Source organism: Cnephaeus nilssonii, assembly GCF_951640355.1.
Source record: "Cnephaeus nilssonii genome assembly, chromosome: 4".
Lineage (NCBI taxonomy): Eukaryota > Metazoa > Chordata > Mammalia > Chiroptera > Vespertilionidae > Cnephaeus > Cnephaeus nilssonii.
Genome location: NC_137075.1, coordinates 72,210,985 through 72,228,678, shown reverse-complemented (window position 1 = coordinate 72,228,678; position 17,694 = coordinate 72,210,985). Strand labels below are relative to the sequence as shown.

General features: G+C 42.3%; 1 protein-coding gene across 2 annotated transcripts in view; it reads right to left on the bottom strand.

Annotated features, from left to right (window-relative positions):
* The window catches only part of SAMD4A (sterile alpha motif domain containing 4A), a 213,957-nt gene that overhangs the window by 193,194 nt on the left and 3,069 nt on the right, over positions 1-17,694 (bottom strand). The window lies entirely within an intron of this gene.

Genomic DNA, 17,694 nt, shown 5'->3' with positions numbered 1-17,694 from the left:
GCTGCCTAATCAGTCTCTTCCCACCTTCTGCAGCCCAAGCCCTTTGAAGATGGACATGTTTAAAACTCTGTCTCCTTAATCCGCTTTATTTCTCTTCCTAGCACTTAGCACCGCCTACAATGCCAGCCACATCGTGGGCATGCGAATGCTCAGTGAATTAACAAATATGTATTGCATTCCTGCTAAGCCCATGTTCTGTTTCATATGGAGGGGGAAGCAATCAACAAAACCGGCATCACCCTTTTTTCATGGACCTTACGTTCTACTGAGGGGGTTCAGATGACAAATAGGTATGTAATATAACATGCTATCCAGTGATGAACGCTATGAATAAAATAAAATAAATCAGGGTAAGGGGTTCAGAGAGGGTGGTTGGGAAGGCTTCTCTGGGGAGGCATATGAGCTGAGTGAGACCTGAATGAAAAAGGTGAAGAAGTGAGCCACACAGACATTGAGAAAAAGAGCAATCAGAGGGAACTCCTGCCTTATATGAAAATTAAAGTTAAGATATCATGATGAAAACAAGTCAAAGCAATGGGCTTTGTTTTCAAATTAAGGAAGGGGTTATGTCTTGTATACAGCTGTATCTTCAACTTCTAACATTGTTTGTGTTCCTTTTTACAAAAAACACAGTTCTGAATAAGCACAAAATAAAAATTTGTGAATGAATGAATGATGAGAGCCATCTTATTACTTCCGGGAAAGGTAGACATCCTCCCCATATTGAGAATCACTGGCTCTAACTGATGTTAACATTGCTTGGCTTCTTAAATAGCTTTGCTTGGAGTTGAATCTCGCTACTTACATTGGTAACATAAATTTAATGCAGCATGTACCAGAAAAAATATCAACACGGAAAATCCAAACAAAGTATCCATACCACATATGGCTAAAAAATTTCAACACTCTGGAGTGAAAACATGAGGCTTTTTGACCCAGTAGGTGTCTGTGAATCAGAAAACCATCAGCTTTTCTAGACCTATAGCAGTCATTGTTTCCATCCCCACCTCTAGGCATTCCTCATAGATGAGGATGCAAATTACTCCGTCTTCAAAAAATTTCACACATAATGAATCATTTCTCCATTTTAACTCTTGTCTCACCTCTAATGTGTTTTAGTTAGTGTGTAAAATAGACTAAGCTCCAAAATGAAAACTTTCTAGGCTAAAAGTACTAATTTGAGCTCTTTGACGTACTGTTCAAACAGCTAATGCAAATACGGAAATGTCTTGATTCTTAATACGTTGTATAAGCTTTAATAACTTAAAACTCTTCTGAGATGATTAAATAAAACTGAGCAGCAACCTCTTCCTTCCTGCTGATCACTAAATGTCCCACATAGGGGGAGAAAGTAAGCTTTTGACAGAAATACACTTGCTCTCAAAAACCCTTTTCCTGCCAATAGAATCAAAATTTAAAACTTCCAGACATCAAATCACACCATACAAAAATGGAAATTAAAAATGTGTGTATGAAAAATGAGTGCTCATGAATTAGTAAGCAAAAACAAATGCCCTAATGGAAAAGGAAACAGAAAGAAAGAATAAAAACTACAGCAGGACCATAAATATAGGAAAGAGTACCGTCAAAGAAGTGCACCTGAAAATACTAAGAACCTATCAAATGAAGGTTTCTTTTGTTTGTGTGTTTGTTTTTAATATATATTTTTATTGGTTTCAGAGAGGAAGGAAGAGGGAGAGAGAGAGAGGAACATCAATGATGAGAGAGAATCATTGATCGGCTGCCTCCTGCACGCCCCACACTGGGGATCAAGCTCGAAACCTGGGCACCTGACCGGGTATCAAACCGTGACCTCCTAGTTTATAGGTTGATGCTCAACCACTGAGCCATGCCAGCCGGGCTCTTTTGTTTGTTATTAATATCCAATGTAGAAAAGAGTGTACAAAAAGGAACATTTATGTGCACAGGAGCATTCATTGGCCCGACCTTTCAGGACGATATGGTTAACACACTTGCCACAAAACTTTAAGGATGTGTGACCCAGAAATTGAACTTGCAGGCACAGATCCCAAAGCAATAACCATGCTTTAAAGGCTGTTTACCACAGCATTGTAAGAAACTGGAATTAATCTACGTGACCAAGTGTAGGGGTTTGATTTAAGCAATTATAGCATAATATAAATGTAACACAGCCATTAAACACACTGTTATAGCCCAGCCGGTGAGGCTCAGTGATTAAGCATCGGCCCACGAGCCAGGAGGTCATGGTTCGATTCCCGGTCAGGGCACATGCCTGGGTTGTGAGCTCCATCCCCAGTGGGGGGCCTGCAAGAGGCAGCCAATAGATGTTTCTCTCTCATAAATGTTTCTATCTCTCTATCCCTCTCCCTTCCTCACTCTAAAATCAATAAAAATATGTTTTGAAAAATACTGTTATAAAAATAATTAGTAGTGATGCACTAAAATATGGATAACTAAATTAAGTTTATTAAGGCAGTTTAAATATATTTTTCACAAAACAACATATAAATACATATGTACCAGTGTACAACATGTTCATATGGTCTTGTGTGTGTTTGTGTAAAATATTGTTTGTGTATTTATGTTAGGAAAGAAGACTCTAAATATATTCAGTAAAAATGAGAAATAGGATTATAGGAATCATTTATGTGATTTTTCTGTGTTTTTCAATTTTTCTACAATAGAAATATAATTCTTCTTATAAAAATGTTGTCTTTCAAAAAACTCTTTTACCCAATTTGCTAGGACCTAATTTACACAATTTGATAAATCCTTTCAGACACAGGAGAAAGCATGTTTAATAAAATAGACTTCTCAGAAATAGCTTTTGTGTCAAATTCTATTTCATCCATTTAATGCTCCCGATTCTTTATATTATAATCTTATCGAGTGTAAACTTAGATGGGAACATTTATTTTAATCAGAAAACATGTTAATAGTTGTGTTGCCAAGCAATTGGGTAAAGGACGGTGACTAAAAGATCTTCTATTTCAAGTAATTAAATCCTATTAAAAGTGAAATGATAATCCAAACATAATTATCAAGTTCATTCTACTGAACAAACTTTACTTTGCGTGCCTACTCTGTGCTAAGCACTGTACTGATAATTAATTTGCCAGGGTCCTCTTCCATGCTTTGGACCCGAGATAAAAGGAAAAATTCAAGTCTGAAGAGTTAATCTGAACAGTTGCCCCCCTAAACCTCAAGCCCAGTAGAACAACAGATCCTCTGGTAAAAATTCCTCTGCCGCATAGAGAGGACCCTGGACGTTTTATCCTTCAGCTGCTATATCTTCTCTGTACGCTCTCCAACTCATGTACATGCGATAGACTCCACCCTAAACCCAAACCTCACCACGGAAACGCAATTCCAAAAATGAAGTCAGTCTAGCACACAATCATAATTCCAATGATAAAATAATGCAATGCTTTCTTTGCATCAATTTCCGTGAAAGCAGGCCAGCCAAAGCTACCTGTTCCTTGCACAGACCCCTCTTTTAGCAGCTCAACAACTAAATAGTATAAATATTCATTCTTTATGTGATTGCTCAAAGGTCACTTTTAAAGGTAAGGTTATCAATGGGACAGCTGGCATAGACTAGCTGAATTTAGACTCTACACCTGCATTTTAAAAGGCACTGGTAATTGAGAACATTGTAATGTACTATTATTACTACATTGGTGGGGAAATATTACTAAGTATATGCACTTAATCCCAAAGAGCATTTTATTTGATAATTTCACTGTGAACACCAAAATCATTTAAATTCTATAAAATACTCTTTGACGGAACAGCGTGCACATCTTTTCAAAAGGTTCACTGAATAATACCAGAGTTACAAATAACCTCTTTAACCTGCTGTCGCAACAGTGGAGATTTTCAACAGCTGTCAAAATAGATTCCAGTATCTATTTTACCCAACTGTGTTAGAAGAAGATCTTAAAACTGTCAGGATGCAGGTAGCTTAGTATAAAATGTAACCCAGCTGATTCCACCAACTACAGAGAAATGAAGAAAGCTGGAATCAGCTCAAAGAGAAAAGATAACCAAAGGGAGAAAGACAAGGAGGAGATCACGTCCAAGAACAGGTTAAGTCCCAGCTCCGAGCTCAGACACAATGGGTTTTGTCTAACAGGAGCTACAGAACAAACTTCTGGAAAGCCATGTCATTCATTCCCATTGCAGGGGGACACCTCCTAGGTGTCACTCACTCTTCTGGGACAGGGACACTCCGTGGTTCAGGGCAGGGTTGCCAGATCAGAGAATAAAAGTACAGAACCCTCCCGCCTCCCATTAACTCTGATTGTGGATACACACAAATAGTTCTTTTAGTGATACTAGTGTGCCCCATATTCATAGTGCATCTGCAATTTGCAGTTAACAGTGCATCCTGTATTTTGTCTGGCAACCTACCTACTCAAGGCCCTTCCCTCTTGAAGCTAACGTTCCAGTACAGGATATCAATGTTAAAAATAAACATTTTTAACTTTTTTATTTTAAAAAATGTACTCTCATATACATTTCACCAAGATTTACCAATTCTTAATCTTTGCCACCTTACATTTAATAAGTTGCAGGCATCACGTCCCTTCACCCCAAAAAGACTTCAGTATGCATCTCTTAATAATAAAGATATTTTCTGACTTGACCAATATACACTGAGTGGCCAGATTATTATGATCTCTGAACGCATAATAATCTGGCCACTCAGTGTGTGTGTGTGTGTGTGTGTGTGTGTGTGTGTGTGTGTGTGTGTGTGTATTCGTGCATGGGTGGGGTCTGGCCAGCCTGGCCAAGGGGAGGGGACATGGGCGGTTGGCCGGCCTGCCTGCTGGTCAAACTCCTGGTCAAGGGGACAATTTGCATATTAGCCTTTTATTATATAGGATATACACTGAGTGTCCAGATTATTATGTGTTCAGAGATCATAATAATCTGGCCACTCAGTGTATAATGATAACATCAAGGAAATTTAAAATGCTATAATATTATCCCCTATAATGGATATAGTCCACATTTATATTTCACCAGCTGTCCCAATACTGGCAATGATTTTTCCCAATCCAGGACCCAGTCCGAAACGCCATGCTCCATTAGGCTGTCACCTCTGTAGTTTCCTTTGCTCTGCTAACACGGCGATTACAATCCAGTGTGCTAAATGCTGAGCTGGTGGAGTGCAGAGGGGTGTGGGCGAGGCACCTCCTTCTGTGTCTTCTGCCCGAGGACTGGACGCCAGCTGGTGAACACCACTCACCATCTTAACCATTGAGGTGTTCAACAAAATACCCAAGTACTTCCTGGTGTGGTTTTTGTTTGTTAATCCTCACCCACTGACTTTCTCTTTTCTTTTTTTTTCTTTTAATATATTGCATTTATTTCAGAGAGGAAGAGATAGAAACATCAATGATGAGAGAGAATCATTGATTGGCTACCTCCTACATGTCCCTAGCCCGCAACCCAGGCATGTGCCCTGACCGGAAAACAAACCGTGACCTCCTGGTTCATAGGTCGATGCTCAACCACTGAGCCACACCAGCCAGGCTGACTTTTTCTATTTTTAGAGAAAGTGAAAGGAAGGGAGACAGAAAGAGAAAAACTGCGATGTGAGAGAGACAAACCAATCGGTTGCCTCCTGCACGTGCTGGACTGGGGCCTGGGACTGAGCCTGCACCGAGGTACCTGCCATGTCTTTGACTGCAATCTAACCTGCGACCCTTCAGTCCACCCAACGCTCTAACCACTGAAGCAAACTGGCAAGGCAAGCATTTCCTGTCTTAACTCTGGGAGTTTTTCCCTCTCTCAGTGAGAAGTGGGGAAAGTCTTAAAGAAAACCAGCCACAGCGATTCTGTCCTAATTATTCCTCTCTAAAAGACTGCAAACTAAACAGATACACAACGCAATTATTTCCATCTCACCCACCAGCAGCTTAATATCAGAATCACACACGAGGTTCAAGTTTGACCTTACAGCTCACACTTTCAATATTTTAACTGTGCTCAGATCATCTGCAAATACCACAATAATCTGGAAAATCTGCTCATTCTCCCAAAAAAAGAAAATGTGAAAATAGAGAGGTTTTGTTAAAAACAAACAAGCAAGCAAGAACAATGACGAAAAACCATTCTCCTTTTCCAACTTGTTCAATGAGAGGTAAAGGTGGAAATAATTTTAAAGAATAAAAAGCAAAGCATAATTATTTTCTTGTTTAGCTGAGGCATGCAAAAATACTCAAAGGTTTCCCACCGAATGGTCTTAAGCTGGAAAATAACGTTTATGAAGTTACCTCTTTAATAATAAAAGTTTAAAAACTTAATTATCACGCATTTTTTAAAGAATCCAGGCCCGCCCGTTTATGTAGGGAATCCCTATGGCTTGCTTTCACTGGCTCTGTGAACACTCATACTGGAGTATTTGCAGGCAGGGGTACAGTGGTCACAACACAGAATTTTGTGTCACTTTCCCCAAAGGAATTCTTTAGCACTGACATCTGAGTCCTTCATACTCAAAGAAAGTGCACTCAGTGATCTAATCAATTAAAAGGATAAAAGTGGACACAAAATGAACTTTGACAAATTACAGCCAGGCCTGCCTATGGGGACTCTCCACCCACAGCTGCAAGTCCCGGCTGACTCATCAGATCCAGGCCTCGGTCCAGGCCCAGAGAACCGTGTGCTATTTCAGCTCTTGTGAATGAGCAAAAGCTCTGAAAAAGAAGCCCTGGTTATCTTTTCCTGGACCTTTTAAACACCCACATCCCTGAATGTTTTCCCCCCACTGTTTCAGTTGTTCATTCGAGAATAATGTCACCCTGCATTTATACAACACGATGCAGCTTACAAAGTACTTTACGCATAGAGAATCCCACTTCGTCTTGGTAACAGCTCTGGGACTTTCACAGGGGTGACTCCATTTCACAGATGAGGAAACGGAGAGTTTAAATAATTTTCACAAGGTGACGCACTTCTAAGTGAGGATGCCAAAACCCCAACCCCGCTCTTCCATACGGCACTGAAAAGTAACAGAATCTATTTCTCACATCTGGCCTTTATCACATACCTCTTGGTAACAGCACTAGGATGATCATCTTGTCCTGTTCTACTATGAAATCTTTATGCACTGAGGTTTTTTCACAACCAAGATGTAAACCCCTTGTGGATTAGGGTTTAATTTCTCTGTACTCATTCATCCATCCATTCTTTCAAAGAAAGCATACTGAGATCACCTATGAGTCAGGAATGGTATGAAGTTCTGGAGGACCAAAGTGATGAAGACACAGACTAGTCTGGAAGGCAAAGGATGACGATGCCTCGCACTGTGACCGTGCCTGCAGGGCGCCACCGAGCCTGAGGGGTCAGGACACCCTGTGGAGGAGTCGCTGTTGGCCCACCACACCAGGCATATGAACACCCGGGAAGGAACCGCTTCCACAGCCTGAGAGTGAAGTCCCTCCCACCAGCCCGGGGCAGTCATGAATGACTCCTAGTTCTCCGCTGGGATTCGGGGTAACTCCAGAGTGGCTGAGTCAGATTCCGCATAAATCAAGAGGCCGTTACTGGAACTGTGATTAAAACCTGCCAAAATAAAGTCAAGCCTCCCTATACTAAACGACAATTTCAAAATATAAGTGGTAATCATCTTCCAATAAAAACAAATCTGCACTTTAGTGTGAGTGAAGAATCACACAGAAACGAGGGGGTGGTCTGGAAAACCCTTTGAGGAGATCATCCTGATGAATCCTGCCTTAGACATTCAGGAAAGTAGAGCTTCACTCACGCCCAGCACAAAGAGGCATTCAATATGGTGACCGCGTTGGCCAAGTCAACCATGGAAGCGTTAACACATCTATGTCACAGATGGTTGGGAAGCGACTGAGGGTATAACACCAGCCCTTTCCCTCCTAGCAGGTACCCTAGCTGACCCCAGTCTTCTCAAATCTTCAACAGAGGGGCTGGAGTAGGTAAGGTCTTCTCCACCTCCTTAATGTCATGCTGCTAGAAAATGAAATTAGAATTCACTCTTACACCAGCTACAACCAATCTTCATAAATCATGCCCCCTCCATTTACAAACAATGGGGAAGCTTGTTTTCATCTCCAGCCCTCAAGTTGGGGCTTTGCCTAATTCTAGATCCTGACCCTGACATCAATTGCTAGTGTGTCCACGTCAAGGATACCATGAGCTATTGGGTAACACATTCCTCATTCTTTCCTCTCTATACGTTGTAAAGCCTGTTTCCTTCCCCAAGTCCTGCCCGGTCATGCAGAGGCGGCAGAAGCCTCTGTTCCTTGAGTCTCCCTCACAGGAAGGGAAATGTTTGAATCAATGCCTTCACTTAATCTAAAAAAAAAAAAGAAGAAGAAAAAGAAGAAGAAGCCAGTATTAAAAAGAAGCCAAGCCATATTGAGCTTCATAGGATTAAAATCTGATAAATAAGACACACATTAAAATGGACAAGCTGCAAAGAGTTCTTCCAAGACCAAATTTATAAAATGTTAGAGTGAAACAGATTAAAACTGCCATTAAATATCCTTAAGGACCTTTCTTTTAAATGCCAACATTTTCATTTACCTAAGAGCTGGCAGTGATCTGCAGCATTCATATGGTGGCAAGGGTTCAACACAGAGATACCCTGGTGAGCTTAGCACATTTCCAATCACTCTCAACCTAAGTCTGCTCATCTGTAAAATGGAGATAATATCTACTTTGTGGGATTTATATAATTTAGAAACCAGTTATGAAGCATTTACTATATGCAAAAGTCTGAGTAGTAATAAGCAGATTATCTAATTACTAGAGGCCCGGTGCACAAAATTCGTGCACTCGAGGGGGGGCCTGCACCCTCTCACAGTCCAGGAGCCCTCGGGGGGTGTCTGACTGATGGCTTAGGCCCGGTCCCCAGAGAATGGGCCTAAGCCGTCAGTCGGACAGCCTTAGCGCTGCAGCGGAGGTGGGAGAAGCTCCTGCCACCGCTGCTGCACTCGCCAGCCTTGAGCCCAGCTTCTAGCTGAGCAGCGCTCCACCTGTGGGAGCGCACTGACCACCAGGGGGCAGCTCCTGCATTGAGCATCTGCCCCCTGGTGGTCATTGAGAGCCATAGTGACCAGTTGTTCTGCTGTTTGGTCGATTTGCATATTAGCCTTGTATTATATAGGATTGTATTTAATGTTCACAGCCATTAGTTCTGCTTCTTTGTATCATTCACCTATTTAATAACTGGAGATAACGGTTGTGTGTATATGCAGGTATCAACACAGTGACTGTCACTCATAACGTGCTAAAGAAAGAAAGAAAAGGCAGCTACTACCATACGAAGAATATCCTATGGTCACTTTTAGAACTACAAGGAGGAACAAAAGGATTCAGAGATATAGACTGCAATTCTGAGTTACCTTTGCTAATGACTGATACTCAGGACTTATCACTGCTGTTGGATGACCAAAAGAAGCAAGATTCAATTTACATACTTTCTTTAGTGTGTGTGTGTGTGTGTATACACACACACATATATATATATATACACACACACACACATATATATATATGTGTGTGTTTTGTTTATTTGTTTGTTTTTTATTTCAGAGAGGAAGGAAGAGGGGAAAGAGAGATAGAAACATCAATGATGAGAGAGAATCATTGATTGGATACCTCCTGCATGCCCCCTATTGGGGATCCAGCCCACAACCTGGACCTGTGCCCTTCACTGGAATTGAAGCCAGGACCAATGACAGTTGTCCTGTTCTCCATTCATCTTTTTCTCCCGCCGAAATGTTCCCCTGGTCCTCAAGTGGAACACCATGCTCTTTCCTCTGGCCACATCCTGGCTTATCCATCTTCTTCAAAGCGTGTACCCAGACTCAAAGGCCGGACCCTCTATTGTATTGTTATTTGGAACAGAAGACCTGTTCTGGATATAATATTATTATATAGTGTATCATCTATCTAATGTATGGTTAAAGGTCTGAGTGGCTTTGGGGGCAACCACATTGCGACATGATTCATACTAAGCTCTGAGTCTACCAAAAGCCGGAAGTCCTGTTCATGCTTGCTCCTACTGAACCAGGTCTCCTCTAAGTGAGGCCTAGGGGATGCAATAGTGGTTTAATAGTCATCTTGCATTTCAAAAACACTATTTTGGATCATAGCTCTGTCATCAGCCCTCAGCTACACCTTCTCAGCCCAGCTCACACTGCAGCCCTTGCTGTGGCCGCCGGCTTCCGGCAGGTATAACCTCACAGCATCCTGCCTCGGTTGTCCCACGTCTCTCTAGCTTTCTCCCTTCCACAGTGCGGGACACGGTGGAAAGGCTCAGCCTCGCAAACCTGCAAGTGCAGGGACGGAGCATAGAAACCCTTGGCCAAGGGGAGAAGGAGCCCGTGGATAAATGCCCACCTCGCCTGTCCCTCGCCACAGCCCACAGGCTCCTTCCTCCCGTCTCTCTCCTCCCTGCCCCCTTCCTATTCCCTGGGGTCAGTGCCCACGGTAAACTACCTGCGTGTCAGGCCTTGCCTCCGATTCTGATTTCTTGGAGACTCCAGGCCAAGTCACACATCAATATGAATGATGATGTCGAACACGTGAGCCCTGAGCACAGCATCAAAGACCGTCCTCAGGGCTGACAGTCGCCAAAGCCGGGCCTGTCAGTCACCAAAACCGCTCTAACGCCATGGAACTAGGCTCTCCTCCAGCCCCCACGTCTCCGTTTTACTCATCGGGAAATAAGGGGATGCCTCTCTGAATCCCCGTGGTCTGCCCACGAGGCAGAAGCTCTGTGCATGCTGTCTCCCTTCCTTCCCATGGCCCCATCAACAAAGAAATGGCATTAGTTCTCCATGACCCATCCTTCCTATTCTTAGGAAAACCAGGCTTCTTCCTATTTCCTCATCCAAATACTAGCAAATCCCGTTTTAAAGACGCTTCTGGTACCTTACCCAGAACAGTGTTAACCTCCCGGGTCCCTACTCGGTACAGAACCTACTTTCGCCCTCCTTTTTTCGTTTTCAGACCGAGACAATGTTCCCTCTGGAGTCAGGGCGCGCCCCTACTCCTTTATGGCTCTTCAGAAATTCCAAAGTGGCTCAGCACTGCCCTTCTAGTCACACATTTAAGTCACATCGTTGGTGCCTGCACTCACACAGATCAGCGTGTACAGGGAAAGTCAACGCTCTCTGTGTACACACACAAGCTGCACACATAAGCACTGGCATTCCACTGACAGATGGATATGCCGCTTCAGAAATTCCGATGATTGTGCTGATGGGAGTGTGCTGGGGAAGTAGGAAGAGATCTCTCCCATCCGGCCTCTGGAATTAACATTCCTGCTCTTTTCCAGCTCAACTTTGCAGTCCACAGCATCAGCAAAAAAGTAAAATAAAATAAAAATAAATTTTCCTGGAGCCTGATTTTCCGTGGGAGGCTGACCATCAGAATGCCTGGAAATTCCAGCAGGGACACGTCCAAAAAGCTTGGGGAAATGCTGCAGCAGGAGCCAGCTCTGCCTTCCTCAAACCCAGACTCCGTTCGGGCTGTGAGAAGCTGTGAGAGACGGTTTGAATGTCTCTGAGCCTGAGGAAACCACAGACTTAGGCCAGAGATGTTCAAACTGCTCTCCCTGGAGTTAGGGTTGGGAGGTGGAAATGGGGTGGGGGTGAGGGGCGGCTACCATCCACTTCCTATAAGCTTTCATGTAAGTTTTCATTTGCAAACAAAAATCTTCTGATATGCACCCATAAAACTGGAAAGGTGGCGCACCAATGACCTCCAAGTTACCTTCCCCCCTAGTAGTCTGTGATCTTCCTACTCAAAGTGTGGCCCACAGATGGCACGGCACCACCTGGGAGTTTATTACCAATGCAGGCACTCGGGCCTCTCCCACCCAGACCTCCTCTATACGAGTTCTAGGTTAAGCAAGATCCCCAAGTGATTCCATATGCAGTGAATGTTGAGAGCTGGTCTCAAACACTTTTCTCTTTCCCTGTGTTTTAGATGTTCCTGGTTAACACTAGTTCTAATGCAAAAGTATTTTACTGTGAGGAGTCAAGAGAACTATTACTAAGTCTCCTAATTTTATGGATACTTAAGAGGACTCAAAATATTGGGTAAGCAAAAATTTTTGCGTTCCTACCTTTTTTAAATATTAGAAATCAGAGGAGTGTTTTAATTTTTCCCTTCTTCCATTCAAGAAAGTATTCCTTATGGACAATATGCATCATGCTCCCCTCACTCTAACATACTCATACTCATCCTTCGGAGGTCCAGGAAAACTGCCCCTAACACGGTCCGTGCACCAAGCCCCCTGTATGTGTGGTTTCCTTGGTGAAGCTCAGTTTAAAAGTACTAAAAAGGCAAGAACTTGCAAGCCATAAAGCACCATTTCAAATGACACACTCGAGTTTACTTCTCCCTTTCATTACTTCTTGGACTACCCAACCCATCCTGTTCTCTCCCTTCCCCTCACTCCAGTATTGTTCTCTCACCGGAATCATAGGGTTTAGCAACTACTTATGGTCAACACACACACACACACACACACACACACACACACGGGGTAGGGGTGGGGGCGGTTTGTTTTACCTCCACAGCTTCAGTGCAAGCTCCTTGAGAAGAATCATTGCACCAGCTTCACCTTTTGACACTGCACCCAGCTTTCTGCTGGTGTACCTGGTGAATATGAACTTGGTCCCACGGTTTCTTACTACATACTCTTTGCCAGGTACAATTTAATGGTATGTATTATCTACTGTGTAAAAGAAACCACTGAATCATTTGACTGATTTTTCCCTAGTAAACCAAGACAAAGAGCAGTGTATTAAAATATTGATACTCAGAGTGGGAACAAAACCCTAGAACTAGCTTATGAGTCCCAAGGAGTGACATGTTCTGAGCCAGGCTAGTTCCTCAGAACTCCCAGCTGGCTCTTGGCTACAACCTTCAGAGTAAAGCCCGAGTCTGACTGAGAGAGAAAGCTTGACTCCTGTTCTGAAAATTCTGCTTTGTTTGGGAGATTCCTGCCTCGGGCAGCTTCCTTGGAAGCAAAAAATAGCTCAGAGGAGACATCTAATTCTGCATCTTAATCTACAAAATTGGATGAACTCAGGAAGGCCTTGGAATGATTACAAGGGATGGAAAGAAAGGAATGGGCGAAAAACTTAAAGTAGTAATTATATTTTTAAGAAAAAAAAAGATTTATATGAGCGCCACACCTTTCCTAGAAAATGAGTTACACAAAGCGCTTTGCTCATGGATGAAAACTTCCCAATTTCTCCAGGTCAAGAAGGAGAAATAGTTTCTCTTCTCTTGCGTTGCCAATTCTCTTTAGAATTGCACCTCTACAGAATATGCTGGGGAGTTTTCAGTTATTTCTCAGTCCTTCCGACTCTCGTTTCACCCTCATTTGTTTGTTTAAACATAAATAAACTAATCTGACTGCTGTAAAAGTTTGTCTGCCTTTTACTTGCTTTGAAGGGACCTGTTTATAATACACTCAGTTGCTGAAGCCCTTGAACACCCAAGCTAAACAATCAAATCCAAGTTATTCACAACAAAGAGTATGGATGTGTCTGACCAGCCGAAAGAAAATTACCTCGCCCTAAGTAAAAAGTGTTTCAGGTACAAAGTCCCAATATATTTCATTCAACAAAATGATTTCCTCTTTTCACTTTCACCAATGAAAGGGGAAAAAAATGTTGACAGGTAATTTGGGAAAACTGGGTCAGTGCTACATTTTTTTAGAACCCGACATGATAGAGAACAACAAAGCTGCAAGCAGAAGGTGGAGCAAAGTAGGTTCATACCTTTTCAGGGTTCCAATCCCCCTCCCCACCCCATCTCTCTTTGATAATCCTTTAAAGAAAAGGATTTCCTACCATTTAAGCAAACATTTCATTATAAATTCTATATTCATCAGAGGCAATGTTAAACCTAGGGAACAGAATAGATCATCATTTGATGATTAATAAGTAACTTCTGGACAGTAACACCGGTTTGATTAGCTCCATTTTACAGATGACAAAATGGAGGCTCAGAAATTAACTCCTGCAGATATAAATAAATGGCCACCTGAACAATACTTTCTTTTCCTCAACCATCTCAATCCTTTCTTCTTCCCCCATACATCAATGCTGACAGTAACAAAGCTACCCTGAGCTCATGATGCCACCAGGTGGCCAATGGAACCTGTCTGAACCAAACTGCCGTACTTCTTCCATTTTTGCCTCTCAGAAGATCATGCATATACAGGAATTCTCTTTCCCCAAAGTGTATACACACACACACACACACACACACACACACACACACACACACTTCATCTTTTAACTCCTTTCCAAAAAGTCTTCTTGGTTTTTCTATCATCTCTGCAGGGTTAAGTCCAAATGCCTTAGCTGACAAAGTCCTGCATACCCATAGCTTCTGTTTTAACTTCTGCCTCTGCGAGCTCATTCTACACTCTTCTAGGTACCCTAAACTCACCATTTCCTGCACACAACTGGACCTTTTCATAAAGCAGCATTTTTATAAATATGATCCTTTCTGTTAATAAACACCTTCATGATTGTTCTCTACAATCCTTTTTACATATTGAACCAACTCCTATTCACCCTTCAAAACTCAACTCAAACATCTCTCTGCTTCAGTGAAGTCTTCCTTGACTCTGCCAAGCAGTTAGCTTCTAGGTTCACAGTGGGTATAGAACCACTGCCCCCGCCCATATCTATGCTTGAGCACCCATCATATTGTGTACCAGACACTGGACTATATAGTAAGTTACCTTTGTATTCCCACTTCATAACACAGGGCCAGGAAAATAGTTAGAAAATGCATGTGGAATGAATAAGTCAAAGAAAGCACTACATGCAAGATCTTACCCAGCATCATTAGGAAAATCTCTATGCTTCCGCTTTCCTTGTATTCCATTTGTGATTTAAAAATGCAACTCAGGGTATGGCATACTTACACTATGAAAATTAAAAACCATAAAAATTAGAGAGCCAACATCTTCACCCTCTAATGAGAGTAAATACGCCCACAAGTCCTTTGTAATTTTCAAGCACCACCATTTCAGATAATACTTTCTCCTGTATTTACTTGTAAGTAAAGCGGCCATCTTTTTGCCACTTACTTACTGCAAACATATGCAATATCTCCACAAAACATACACTGTTTTTGAGTTAGTAACTCGCTGTGGATTCACTAGCGAATCTTCATTTATTACACTATTTCCATTGGAAAATATATTTCAAGTCCAAATGATAAAAGTCAGAAATAAACAATGCCACACAACCTGTTTTTTTCTTAGGGAAACTGCAGGTAAAGTCAGTGGGTTCCATTTTTGCCATTTTTAAGTATTGAAATGAAATATCAGCTCCAGAAACAGTCATCTACAAACTGAGACTGGCTAGAAGTCTCAATGTTAACCTGGGCTGGTGGCTGAAGGGTATTTACCTAAGGGTATGAGGCTTCTGAAAACAAACCTCTACTTAAAGAGCTGATCGTGACACTCATAAATCATAGGAACAGACTCAACCTTTTTTTTTTTAATCTCAGATGGCCATGAATCTGAGGCAAAGACTGAGCCAGTGAAGCACTAGATTCTCAATAAATGCTAAATTTAAGAGAATGAAAAGTTAATATCAAAATACATCCCACAGATTTCAAATAAACCAGGTTTAATGTGAAAGACTCTATTTAACATCAGTCCTGGAGAAAACAGAGCCAAGTTCACACTATTACTTACCTACTACTATTTTTTTTAATTATACTGAGATCAAGCCCCAGATATGAATGTGATCCCCATTCATCAAATTTTAAAATCTCTCATTAACAGAAGAAATATGTGTGCTTGTTGAATTGATGATTGCTAAATAAAGTAATACACGATGATTTTGGTATAGGACACCTCAGCCAGCCAATGAATGAGTCATTTACACACAAGCCTAGTTTTCTGAATGGGTAAGAGCTTTACAGAATGAAACAGCTTGGGAGGTCAATTATCTTGAGTGTCAATATTTCCAAAGTTTATGACCTATTCCCCTCCCTTCTCAAAGAGTACATTTAAAAATGTATCCCTTTGGTAGTTCACTCTCATTAATGGTAAACAGCCATGACTGATTTATGTTATTATAGAGGGATTCCCACACGGTCCTACTCTAACATTCCCAAAACTTTCAGGGCTTTTGCCCTGAAAATTTTTGTCTCTTCCCTGGTTGTCAAGCTGTCAGGGATCACTTTTCACTCCTGGTTACAGCAGCTGCTCAGCTTGTTCTAAATGTGCTAACCATAATATGCAATGATTATTCAAAAAAAAATTTTTTTAATGTTACGATTGTTGTCTAAAATAAGAGTAATTATGTTCCCAGAGAAGGTCTGAACTATTCTCCCGGACATAGGACATGATGCCGTCTATTCTGGTTGCTGACTGGGCATTTTTGCCCCTTTCCTCGTTCTTGGCTAGGTTCCAATGTCGGTAAGAGAACAGCACTCCACACTCAGGTATGTGTGACACATCTTGATGCTCTTTGTGGTCCCCACGCTGCAGAAGTAAAGCAAACCATCACAGGACATCACTAATGATTTATGTCCCAGCCACACAACATATCGAGTGCAAAGGTTTCCAAGGAAGCAAACTGTCCAGGTTGAAAGGTTAATCCAGAAACTGGAAAACGGTCCCTATCTTACATAACAGTTCTAGAGGCTGTAGGTCTATAGCACTTAGCAGCATGAACAGGTAGGTATCTTACACAAGTAAGTATGGGGAAATTTTTTGGAGGGGGGGAAAAATAATCACTAAATGACAGACTAATTCACAGGTCAACATTTTCTTGGCTTATCAAATTACAAGATTGTTAAAGTAAGCAACTTCTTTTTAATACCATAGGTTTTAAATACCTCCCTTTCTAAACCGCTGCTCTACTGGGAAAAGTCTTCTTTACTCAGAAGGACAAAAATGTTGCTCTAACACTTGAGTAACCTAAAGAGTAATGATCATTTTTAAACAGTCCCTACAAGCACTGGAGTCAAGCATTCAACATAAATGACTGTACATCAATCCTGTGCATTCCACAAGACGCTGAAGTTTATGTAACCCTTGTTTGTCCACCTGAGGAAAGCAAACGCAAGCAGGTGAACCAGACGACCCTGTCACATTAAGGATGGGAAGAAAGAGAGTGGACATCACTTAACCTAGTTATGCTCCCACGCACTTAGGAAGGAGGCCGGCCTTTTAGCTATTTATAAACGTGGGGCTGAGCAAAGGGACCCTGCCGCCACCACCCTGTGCCCAACAGGGCGGGCTGTTGGGCTCCAGCGAATCCCAGGAGGCCTGTGGGATCCCCCTCAGTGTGCCCCCCATCCTTGGCAACAGGAGATCCTCGGGGTGCAGTCCTGTCTGCTCAGGAAAGGGACTGTGAGGATTTCCAGTGGTCACTTCCAGCCTGGGATTCTATATATGGAAACATCCCATCCTGGCGTTTGCAGCATCATGAGCACCACACCAGGGAGGAGAAGTAAGGTGGAGGCCAGTCCCCCCACCCCCCACCCCCGACTCTTGCTGCCCTGACACACTCATTTTCGTGTCTCCCAGGCCCTGCTGTCCTGGACTGGACCTTGTCATCAAATGGCAGCCCAGACCTCTGCTGAGGCGGGCAGGCTAGCGGCCCTAACATGGAACAGCTGGAAGAGGACCCTGCATTCTTTTCTCTGCATAAACACAGGGGGCTC